Source organism: Podarcis erhardii, assembly GCF_964252035.2.
Source record: "Podarcis erhardii genome assembly, chromosome: 3".
Classification (NCBI taxonomy): Eukaryota; Metazoa; Chordata; class Lepidosauria; order Squamata; family Lacertidae; genus Podarcis; species Podarcis erhardii.
This window is the reverse complement of record NC_138507.1, coordinates 585310-597224: the sequence shown is the minus strand read 5'-3', so window position 1 is coordinate 597224 and position 11915 is coordinate 585310.

The window sequence follows — 11915 nt, the reverse complement described above, 5'->3', positions numbered from 1 at the left end:
GTAAATACCGCAGGGTGCCCCCTGACCTCGGCTGACCAGCACTCTGTGCCTTACAATGTATTAGGATGTATTGACCTTAAATGGAGTTGTGTTTCCTCTGGGCAGTGTTTCCTTATATGGTGATGGGTGTAATAAAAGCCTTGACCGGATGAGGTAACGTAAGACACTGGCAAACGGCCATGCGGCTGGGAGGACAAAGGAGAATAAAAAGTTACCGGAGGAGAGGGAAGCAAAAGGAGCTGCCCCTCCATTATGAAAATACTCGCTGCCTCTCTGTGTCTTCTTTCTATGCTATGCTAAGCACCATCTATGATGGCAGGACTCCGTCATGCCACCAGAACCAGGGAAGCCTTGCCAGTTGCAGCTCACACAGTTGAAGTGAAATAAAAGACAGAAGAGTAGATCGGGAAGAAAGTTCCCTAGACTGCAGGAAAAGATAACAGTAGCTCCAGCATCTGATTCAGTGCAGGTTGCTGAGGGGTTTGACTCCTTAAGATCACCAACTGACTATGAGACACCTGGAAAGCACTCAGCCTCGGATGACCTCCACTCCAAAAAGTGGGAAAGAGGATTTAACAGTGACCAATATTGATTCTTTTGATAGCAGCCCCATATTCTCAACACAAAGTGAGAAGTGTTTGGACAAATCACTGATTTGTACATCAGTTCCCCCATGGCACAACTGTACCTTCCCCACACTCAGTCTACAAACCATGGGACTTGTGGGTTCAGTTGGCAACATCTGTGTGTATGACTATGACATAAACACACTGAAAGGATCAAACTGGATAAATGATCGCATAATAGATGCCTTTCTTGCCTCCAGGGTGATCATGGCCAAAGAGCTAGGTCACAATGGAACCATTTTCCCACTTGCCACTTCATGCAGATATGTCAAAGATTGCCAGTGCAAGTTCTGAAGAACTGTTTGAGATTTGGACTGCTAAGGAAAGATGTTTTGATTATTCCAATAAATGACAAAGTCCACTGGATACTGATAGTAATCATTTTTAAAAAGAAGACCATGCTCTATCTAGATTCCAAACATGGATTGAACCACTCTGTGATTGATGCAATAACATGCTTCTTAGCATATCTGTATGAGATGGATTCAAAATATCCCTATAGTTTTGCGGCTGGTCATTTTTTGCACCAACTGATATACCCAGGCAAGGTAATTCCAGTGACTACGGTCCTTTCACATGTACCATTGCCCATCTGATTGCTTCTGCTGCCCAGTTACAGTTCATACAAAAGGATATGGCTGCCATTAGACCCTGGATTGCAAAAGAAATAATACAGTACTGTGGGAAAACCTATTTTGAAGGACAAGACAAATATTATCAAGTGGAAATTGACGATGTTCCTCCCAAGAAGAGACAAATCTTGAATGAGAGTTACATTACTGTGTCTCGATCATGCCCAGAGGGATGGAAGGATACACTAACCTATTGCTCAGATATTTTACCTTCCTTGTTTGAAGGCTGCTGGTCACTATGTTTCTTGAAGGAAGGGTGCAGGAGGCCCAGTGGTGACCTTACTATGGTTTACTGTGAAGGAAACTGCAAGGACTGGTACCACTGCTTTTGCATAGACATTGATTCAAAAGATCTTCCAGAGGTTTTCGTGTGTCCAGACTGTCAATCCACTGTGGCCAAATAGATTTTGAAACTGCAAACTGTCATATCCCACAGGTTGGTATAATACAGCAAAATCCAAACATATAGTTTTCATCATCATGGCAGGGATGGTCCTTTTCCATAGAATTCTTATTTATGGAGTTAGTTTTTATATCCTGCTTTTCTCTACTTGAAGGAGTCTCAAAGTGGCTAAAAATCTCCTTTCCCTTCCACCCCCACAGCAGACACCTTGTGAGGTAGGTGGGGCTGAGAGAGTTCAAAGAGAAGTGTGACTGGCCCAAGGTCACCCAGCTGCTGCATGCGGAGGAGCGGGGAAGTGAACCCAGCTCACCAGATTAGAGTCCACCGCTCTTAACCACTACACCACAGAAACGTATCTCTTAAAACTCTGGAGCAAGCTGTTCAGTTCAGCCTCATAGTGATACTGATCTGCGGAGGGAAGGTTGGTGATGAGCAAAATCTGTTCCCATTTCCCAACACAGAGACCATAGAGCAGTTTCTTTTGGGGGCTGAACCTGCAGAGTGTTTCTGTTCAGAATTTCTGTGGCAGAAATTGGCTAAGTGCCTTTATAAACATTCAGCTTCTCAAATCGAACCCCATCATGAAACTTTCAGGTGTAGCTGTTGGAGGTGGAGGGCAGAGCAGGTGCTAGTCCTTTCCTCCCTCCTCCCAGCCCCATGATCAGTTGCCCAATGGGCTGAATTTCAGGGCTTTTGCATGTAAAGGGCAAGCTTGTTCTTTACTTAGAATCATAGAATCATAGAGTTGGAAGAGACCACAAGGGCCATCGAGTCCAACCCCCTGCCAAGCAGGAAACACCATCAGAGCACTCCTGACATATGGTTGTCAAGCCTCTGCTTAAAGACCTCCAAAGAAGGAGACTCCACCATACTCCTTGGCAGCAAATTCCACTGTCAAACAGCTCTTACTGTCAGGAAGTTCTTCCTAATGTTTAGGTGGAATCTTCTTTCTTGTAGTTTGGAACCATTGCTCCATGTCCGCTTCTCTGGAGCAGCCGAAAACAACCTTTCTCCCTCCTCTATGTGACATCCTTTTATATATTTGAACATGGCTATCATATCACCCCTTAACCTCCTCTTCTCCAGGCTAAACATGCCCAGCTCCCTTAGCCGTTCCTCATAAGATCGTTTCCAGGCCTTTGACCATTTTGGTTTCCCTCCTCTGGACACGTTCCAGTTTGTCAGTGTCCTTCTTGAACTGTGGTGCCCAGAACTGGACAAGGTACTCCAGGTGAGGTCTGACCAGAGCAGAATACAGTGGCACTATTACTTCCCTTGATCTAGATGCTATACTCCTATTGATGCAGCCCAGAATTGCATTGGCTTTTTTAGCTGCCGCGTCACACTGTTGGCTCATGTCAAGTTTGTGGTCAACCAAGACTCCTAGATCCTTTTCACATGTACTGCTCTCAAGCCAGGTGTCACCCATCTTGTATTTGTGCCTCTCATTTTTTTTGCCCAAGTGCAATACTTTACATTTCTCCCTGTTAAAATTCCTCTTGGTTGTTTTGGCCCAGTTCTCTAATCTGTCAAGGTCGTTTTGAAGTGTGATCCTGTCCTCTGGGGTGTTAGCCACCCCTCCCAGTTTGGTGTCATCTGCAAATTTGATCAGGATGCCGTTGAGTCCATCATCCAAGTCGTTGATAAAGATGTTGAATAAGACCGGGCCCAAGACAGAACCCTGTGGCACCCCACTAGTCACTCTTCTCCAGGATGAAGAGGAACCATTGATGAGTACCCTTTGGGTTCAGTCAGTCAGCCAGTTACAAATCCACTGAGTGGTAGCATAGTCAAGACCGCATTTTACCAGCTTCTTTACAAGAATATAATGGGGCACCTTGTCAAATGCCTTGCTGAAATCAAGGTAGGCTACATCCACTGCATTCCCTTCATCTACCAGGCTTGTAATTCTGTCAAAAAACGAGATCAGGTTAGTCTGACATGACTTATTTTTCAGAAAACCATGCTGACTATTGGTGATCACAGTATTCCTTTCTAGGTGCTCACAGACTGTTTGCTTAATGATCTGCTCCAGAATCTTCCCTGGTATTGATGTCAGACTGACTGGGCGGTAATTATTTGGGTCCTCTCTTTTCCCCTTTTTGAAAATAGGGACAACATTTGCCCTCCTCCAGTCTGCCGGGACTTTGCCTGTCCTCCAGGAATTCTCAAAGATGACTGCCAGTGGTTCTGAGATCACATCTGCCAGTTCTTTTAATACTCTTGGATGCAGAGTTTAGACTCTTTAAACTTAGGAACAGATATTTGGCTCCATGACCAAAATGACCAAAAGGGTCAGCTTCTAGCGGACTGGAAAGATCATGATTGTACTTCCCCTACCCTCAGCCCTAACCCTGTTGAGTATTTTTTGTTATGAGACTGAGTGTTTGGGGCTGATGCTGCAGCATTCTTGTCTGGGGGCTTGATGGAAAAACAGAAAAGTGTCCCTCACCTCCAATGCCCTTCAACAAGAATGCTGTAGGAAATATTGCTAAGCCCAAAGGGAGGCAAGAATTTGCTTCAGCTCCACAACAGCAGCAAGAATACTTATCACAAAGTATTGGAAAACACAAGATGTACCCACCCGGGAAGAATGGCAGATGAAGGTGATGGACTATATGGAACTGGCTGAGATTACTGGCAGAATCCGAGACCAAGGAGAAGAGTCGGTGGAAGAAGATTGGAAAAAATTTAAAGTTTATCTTCAGAAATATTTTAAAATTAAGGAATGTTAGAAAGAGGCTGGAATAAAACTATGTGGTTTTAGCAGAAAAGATATTAAGGATTAAGCAAAAATGAATTGGTGAAAGAAGAGAATGTAAAATCACAGTATATTAAGATAAATTATTAAGATAAAAACAAAGCTGGAAAGGATTTGCTGAAATATCTAACTGAATTAGAATACAAAAATGGGAGGTGTGAGGAGGTCAAGGAAGTAAGCGAATGAAAGCAAGTGATGTAAAGGTTTGACTTGTTTCTGTTTATTTTATTTATTTATTTTGTTCTTGGATGATATTTGTTTTCTTATGTATTGTTCTTTCTTTTTCTTTTTTGATTGTTCTGTTTTGACTTATATTTTTTCTTTTTTTCTGTAACCTTAAAAAAAAATTCTAATAAAAATTTACTAAAAAAAGAAAAAGAAAAAAAAGAATTTGCTTCAGCTCACCTTGTTAATGGCAGAGCAAAAGCTATGCGTGAGTCATTCTCAATCTACTGATTTTAGAACCCCATCATGCAAACATGACTATCCACACAGGGACCATCTATTTTTAATTTTTTCTGATACTGGATTTTAAGTTACAGTTACATCTTTTAAAACAGCTGTCAGTATATCACACTGTATTCTACTTGCCTTCCAAAGGAACACGTGGCTCTCCCCACATAGCCGGTTAGGTTGAGACTGCTGATCCAAAGTGATCAGTAATTTTTACGGTAATTACAATCCTGCTTTCCCTTGTACCAGCTTACCTTGACTTCAGTAAGGCCTTTGAAAAGGTCCCCCATGATATTATTGCAAAAAAACTAGTAAAATGTGGGCTAGACAAAGCTACTGTTAGGTGGATTTGTAATTGGTTGACGGGCTGAACCCAAAGAGTGCTCATCAGTGGCTCACCTTCATCCTGGAAAAAAATGACTATTGGGGTTCCACAAGGTTCTGTCCTGGGCCTGGTGCTATTCAATATTTTTATAAATGATTTGGATGATGGAATAGAGGGCGTGCTAGTCAAATTTGCAAATGACTGCAAAGTGAGAGGGGTTGCTAATACACCAGCGGACAGGGTCAGAATTCAAAATGACCTGAATAGCCTAGAGAGCCGGGCCAAAACCAACAATATGGAGTTCCATAGGGAGAAATGTAAGGTACTACACCTGGATAGAAAAAAATGAAATGCACAGGTGGGGGACACTTGGCTTGACAACAGTACCAGTGAAAGGGATCTGGGAGTCTTAGTCGACCACAAGCTGAATATGAGTCAACAGTGTGATGTGGCAGCTAAGAACACCAATGCAATTTTGGGCTGCATCAATAGGAGTATAGTGTCTAGATCAAGTGGAGGAATGCCACCACACTATTCTGGTTGGTCAGACCACACCTGAAATACTGTGTCCAGTTGAAGAAGGATATTGTCAAGTTGGAGCATGTCCAGATGAGGGTGACCAAAATGTAAAAGGTCTGGAATCCAAGCCCTATGAGGAGAAACTTAGGGAGCTGGATTTGTTTAATCTAGAGAAGAGAAGATTAAGGAGTGACACAATAGCCATTTGAAGGGATGTAATGTTGAAGAGGGAGCAAGCTTGTTTTCTGCTGTTCTAGAGACTAGGATGCAGAATAATGGATTCAAACTATGGGAAAAGAGATTCCACCTGGGCGCGGTAATCCAGTCAGGGAAAAAGGGAGGCATACTATGTTTAGGGCACCGTTTCCAGCCCCTTCCCCTTTTTGGGGTGAGCATAGTGGATCCTAAAAAGGGCTGCTCAGTCATGGATACAGCTGCTGAGCTGCTCAACTGCCTCATTCCTTGAGTCAGAACAACTGACCGCCCATATGTCGGTTCATGACTAGGGGCTTCAACACCCTGCCCCCGTAGCCATTTAGTGATCGCCATGGGGGGAGGGTTTGGGGGGGTTGGGTTGGGTTTTTGGAAGATGCCTGTGCGTGAATTTGTTTTATGTGTGTAGATCAGTGCACGCTGACCAACGCACAGTCTTCGCAGTAGGGCTCTGTTTTGATGGCATGAGTAGTCACGACGAACTGGTGGATCCTATCTGCTGCAGCCTTCATCCGCCTTCAGAGCCGTTGTAACACACTGCTTGTTATCACCCACCTGTTCTGCCGTTGAGGACTTCTTGGATCATTCTTTGTCTAGCTCCTTCCCTGTTATGTACTAAGCTTGGATCCTAGAACAATAGGCAAGTAGGATCCTAGAATGCAAGAACTGATTGGCTTGCAGGAAAAGACCAACCAGGCTCTAGGAGGGAAGCAGAATCAGCCAGTCAGACGGGACTCATTGTGTAAATAATGTATATAAAAGCCTGAGGTTTTGGGGGAAATCCAGTCACTGTTTTACAAGCTGCAATAAAGAGCATGAAATCACTACAGGACTCTGAGCATATTTAATTTTCTTTGACCTTACCGCCTTGGGTGACCCTGCTGGGAGTACGAGATTCCCAACCGCTTCACTCACAAGGGTCATAGGAATGTGCAAGCCCATTCACCATGACAAGTGAGAGAACTGAGATAGATTGCACTGAGTCCTGGTCTCATTAGACAAAGCGTTCCACCAAAAAGGCTCTGGATGAGGACAGCTGGATATCTTTTGGGCCAGGGACCTCCAGTAGGTTGCTGTTAGATGAGCGTCACACTCATGGGGGGTGTATTGGAAGATAATTCCCACAGATAAGAAAGGTCACAGACTGTTTAGGGCTTTAAAGATTAGCACCAAAACATTGAACCTGATTCAATACTCCACCTGGAGCCAATCCAGCTGATGAACAACCAACTGAATGTGGGCTCTCCACAAAGTCCAAGTAAGAACTCATGCATCTGCATTTTAGACCATATGGAGTTTCTGGAGCAGTCTCAAGGGTAGCCCTGCATCTCTCTCTCTCTCACTCTCTATCACAATTATACCCTGCACTCCCCGGCTCGGGTGTACAGCAACTTAAAGTAGTCTAGTCTGCAGGTGACTACTGCATGGATCACCATGGCTAGGTTGGAAAGGGACAGGTACAGTACCGATTGCCTAACCTGACATAGATTCAAAAATTCCAGTTTGGCTACATTTGTGACCAATGCCTCCATAGAGACAGAAGCATCCAGGATCACAAAGGGACTCCTGATGGCAGCTACAGGTGACTATTGCGCACCATGAAGAGCTGGGAGCTGGCAAACCGAACTGAAATCATTCTGGCCCAGCCATTGGGTGCCCATCTTTAATGGATAGAGATTAAGCCGACTCCATTTCCTCCATCCCAGCACACCCACCTAAAAATTGGCCAATATATCCAGGGTAGCATCTGGCCAGGGCCATGAAGCAGTAGATCCATGATGTTTGTGGTCAGATCTGTGGTTATGTACAGGATATTTGAATAAAAGGTGAATTTGGGGTTCCCCAATGCAAAAAGTGTGATGATCCATGAGGATCCGTGCTTCAAAACCAAGTTTTTGGTCCATGGTGTTGCCAGGAAGCCGTGGATCTGAGTTTTTTGTGGTGCAGGCTGTGGCCCTGGCCATGATGTGTGATTTGACGGTGAGTTTGGGTTGTCCCAATGGAAAATGCGTGAGGATCCATGAGGATCCATGCTTTGAAACCACATTTTTGGGCCACAGTATGGCCAGGAACCCGTGGATCCGAGTTTTTTTGCGGCACAAGCTGTGCCCGATGGCATGAAATGTGATTTGACAGTGATTTAGGGGTGGCCCAGTGCAAAAGTGTGAGGATCCATGAGGATCCGTGCTTCAAAACCACGTTTTTGGGCCACGGTGTTGCCAGGAAGCCGTGGATCCGAGTTTTGTGGTGCAGGCTGTGCCCCTGGACATGATGTGTGATTTGACAGTGAGTTTGGGTTGGCCCAATGCAAAAAGCATGAGGATCCATGAGGATCTGTGCTTCAAAACCACGTTTTTGGGCCACGGTATGGCCAGGAAGCCGTGGATCCGAGTTTTTTGTGGTGCAGGCTGTGCCCCTGGACATGATGTGTGATTTGATGGTGATTTAGGGGTGGCCCAATGCGAAAAGTGTGAGGGTCCATGAGGATCCGTGCTTCAAAACCACATTTTTGGGTCACGGTATGGCCAGGAAGCCGTGGATCCGAGTTTTTTGTGGTGCAGGCTGTGCCTCTGGACATGATGTGTTATTTGACGGTGAGTTTGGGTTGGCCCAATGCAAAAAGCGTGAGGATCCATGAGGATCTGTGCTTCAAAATCACGTTTTTGGGTCACGGTATGGCCAGGAAGCCATGGATCCGAGTTTTTTGTGGTGCAGGCTGTGCCCCTGGATATGATGTGTGATTTGACGGTGAGTTTGGGGTGGCCCAATGAAAAAAGCGTGAGGATCCGTGCTTCGAAACCACGTTTTTGGTCTATGGTGTGGCCAGGAAGCCATGGATCCGAGTTTTTTGTGGTGCAGGCTGTGCCCCTGGACATGATGTGTGATTTGACGGTGAGTTTGGGTTGGCCCAATGAAAAAAGCGTGAGGATCCGTGAGGATCCGTGCTTCGAAACCACGTTTTTGGTCCATGGATTTGCCAGGAAGTCGTGGATCCGTAATTTTTGTGGTGCAGGTTGTGCCCCTGGCTATGACGTGTAATCTGACAGTGAGTTTGGGTTGGCCCAATGAGAAAAGCGTGAGGATCCATGAGGATCCGTGCTTCAAAACCACGTTTTTGGGCCATGGATTTGCCAGGAAGCCATGGATCCGAGTTTTTTGTGGTGCAGGCTGTGCCCCTGGCCGTGATGTTTGATCTGATGGTGAGTTTGGGCTGGTCTTGTGCAAAAATCATGAGGATCCATGAGGATCCATGCTTCGGAACCACGTTTTTGGGCCACGGCATGGCCAGGCAGGCGTGGATCCGTGTTTTATGTGGTGTAGGCTTTGCCCCTGGCTATGATATGTGATTTGACAGTGATTTAGGGGTGGCCCAATGCAAAAAGTGTGAGGGTCCATGAGGATCCGTGCTTCAAAACCATATTTTTGAGCCACGGTATGGCCAGGAAGCCGTGGATCCGTGATTTTTGTGGTGCAGGCTGTGCCCCTGGACATGATGTGTAATTTGATGGTGAGTTTGGGTTGGCCCAATGCAAAAAGCGTGAGGATCCATGAGGATCCGTCCTTCAAAACCACGTTTTTGGGCCACGGTATGGCCAGGAAGCCGTGGATCCGTGATGTTTGTGGTGCAGGTTGTGCCCCTGGCTATGACGTGTGATTTGACGGTGAGTTTGGGTTGGCCCAATGCGAAAAGCGTGAGGATCCATGAGGATCCGTGATTCAAAACCACGTTTTTGGGCCATGGCGTTGCCAGATAATCGTGGATCTGAGTTTTTTGTGGTGCAGGCTGTGCCCCTGGACATGATGTGTGATTTAACGGTGCGTTTGTGTTGGCCCAATGCAAAAAGCGTGAGGATCCATGAGGATCCGTGCTTCAAAACCACGTTTTTGGGCCACGGTATGGCCAGGAAGCCGTGGATCCGTGATTTTTGTGGTGCAGGCTGTGCCCCTGGACATGATGTGTGATTTGACAGTGAGTTTGGGCTGATCTAGTGCAAAAATCATGAGGATCCATGAGGATCCGTGCTTCAAAACCACGTTTTTGGCCCACGGCATGGCCAGGCTTGCGTGGATCTGAGTTTTTTGTAGTGCAGGCTGTGCCCCTGGTCATGATGTTTGATCTGATGGTGACTTTGGGCTGGTCTTGTGCAAAAATCATGAGGATCCATGAGGATCCATGCTTCGGAACCACGTTTTTGGGTCACGGCATGGCCAGGCAGGTGTGGATCCGAGTTTTTTGTGGTGTAGGCTGTGCCCCTGGACATGATGTCTGATTTGATGGTGAGTTTGGGTTGGCCCAATGCAAAAAGCGTGAGGATCCATGAGGATCCGTGCTTCAAAACCACGTTTTGGGGCCACGGTATGGCCAGGAAGCCGTGGATCTGTGATTTTTGTGGTGGATGCTGTGCCCCTGGCCATGATGTTTGAACTGATGGTGACTTTGGGCTGGTCTTGTGCAAAAATCATGAGGATCCATGAGGATCCGTGTTTTTAAACCATGTTTTTGCGCCCCTGCGGCCCCACGAAATAGTGGATGCGTGATTTTTTTGATGCTGTCTACAGAGTAAGACATAGTCTACAGTATCATGGTGGTTTTATTTAATTTGAATGAAAAAATCATATGAATTCACGAGGATCCGTCTAGATCCGCCTTTTACCTTTTTCCCATAAATGTATGGGCCACATGTCTGAAGCGGCACAGGAGGGCAGCCCTGGAACCATTTTGTCTCCCAAACTGACCAAATGTTTTCTCTGCAAGGTCAAAGGAAAATGGAAAAACCTCCCCATTGTCTTTTCATTCACAAAACCTGTCTTAAGGGTATATCTGTGTATGACCTGGCTCTGGAACTATTTGTCACTACAAAAGGCTGGCTAGGCGCCCCAGGGTATCCAGTCAAGTAAGCATGAACAGGTAACCTGCCAGACAGGAGGTAAACGACAGGAGATAAACAACGCACTCAGATTTCTGTTGTAGACCGCCCCTTCTGTCATGTAGGTATGATGTGTCTAGGGGATGGTCTTTGGCTACACCCCTTCTGTGATGTATGTATGATGTTTCTGGGGGTGGTCTTGGACTCCTGGGCGAGCATTTAAAGTGTCTATATAAGGGCCGGCACACCTGGGTTGTGGGTCCTCCTCCTGCATGTGAAGGGGGCACCCTGTTGAACATAGTTCAATAAAGATCAGGCTTACGAGCTGCTTTGCTTCTCAATATTCTCTGGTTGGCCTCTTGTTATTTTCTCCGACTGATGGAGAACCTACAAAGCACTCTATAAGTGCTCTTGTGTTCCCCATAAGGGAATAAGGGCAGATTTTGGTTTTTTACACAGGCCTCTCTCCTAAGCCAGGGCAGCCAGCCCACGAGGCAGACGGAGGCAGCCGCCAGAGAAGTGCAGGCCCTTCAAGGGCCCCTCTTTCCCAGGAATGGTCCCAGTTTCTGAATTGATCCCAGAATGTCCGGCTTTTCGTTATGGCATTCCTATTTTTATCGGAGAAATGTTGGAGGTCATGGCTATGCGACTGTGGAGTCAACTAGGCAACCTTTAGAAGACACCAGAAGGCAGCCCTGTATAGAAGTTTCTTTAATGCTTTATGTTTTTTATATACGTTGGAAGCTGCCCAGAGTGGCTGGGGCAACCAAGTCAGATGGGTGGGGTATAAATAAGAGACGTGAGAAGGGGCTGTGGCCTCTGGAGAGATCTTGCAGGCCCCTCAGGGGGAAATGGGGCAGGAAGGGGGCTTTTTGGAAGAAAGGGAACTGTAGGAAAAGCCTGTAGGAAAAGGCAGCGGCGTAGCGTGGGTTATCAGCACCCGGGGCAAGGCAAGTAATTTGCGCCCCCCAACCCGGGGCAAGGCAAATAATTTGCGCCCCCTAACCCGGGGCAAGGCAAGTACAGTAATTTACTCTCCCAAGCAGCAGCAGCAGCGAGGCTTCTCTCCTTAATTGATTCCCCCTCCACACCGCGTCGTTTCCTGGCTGCTCCCC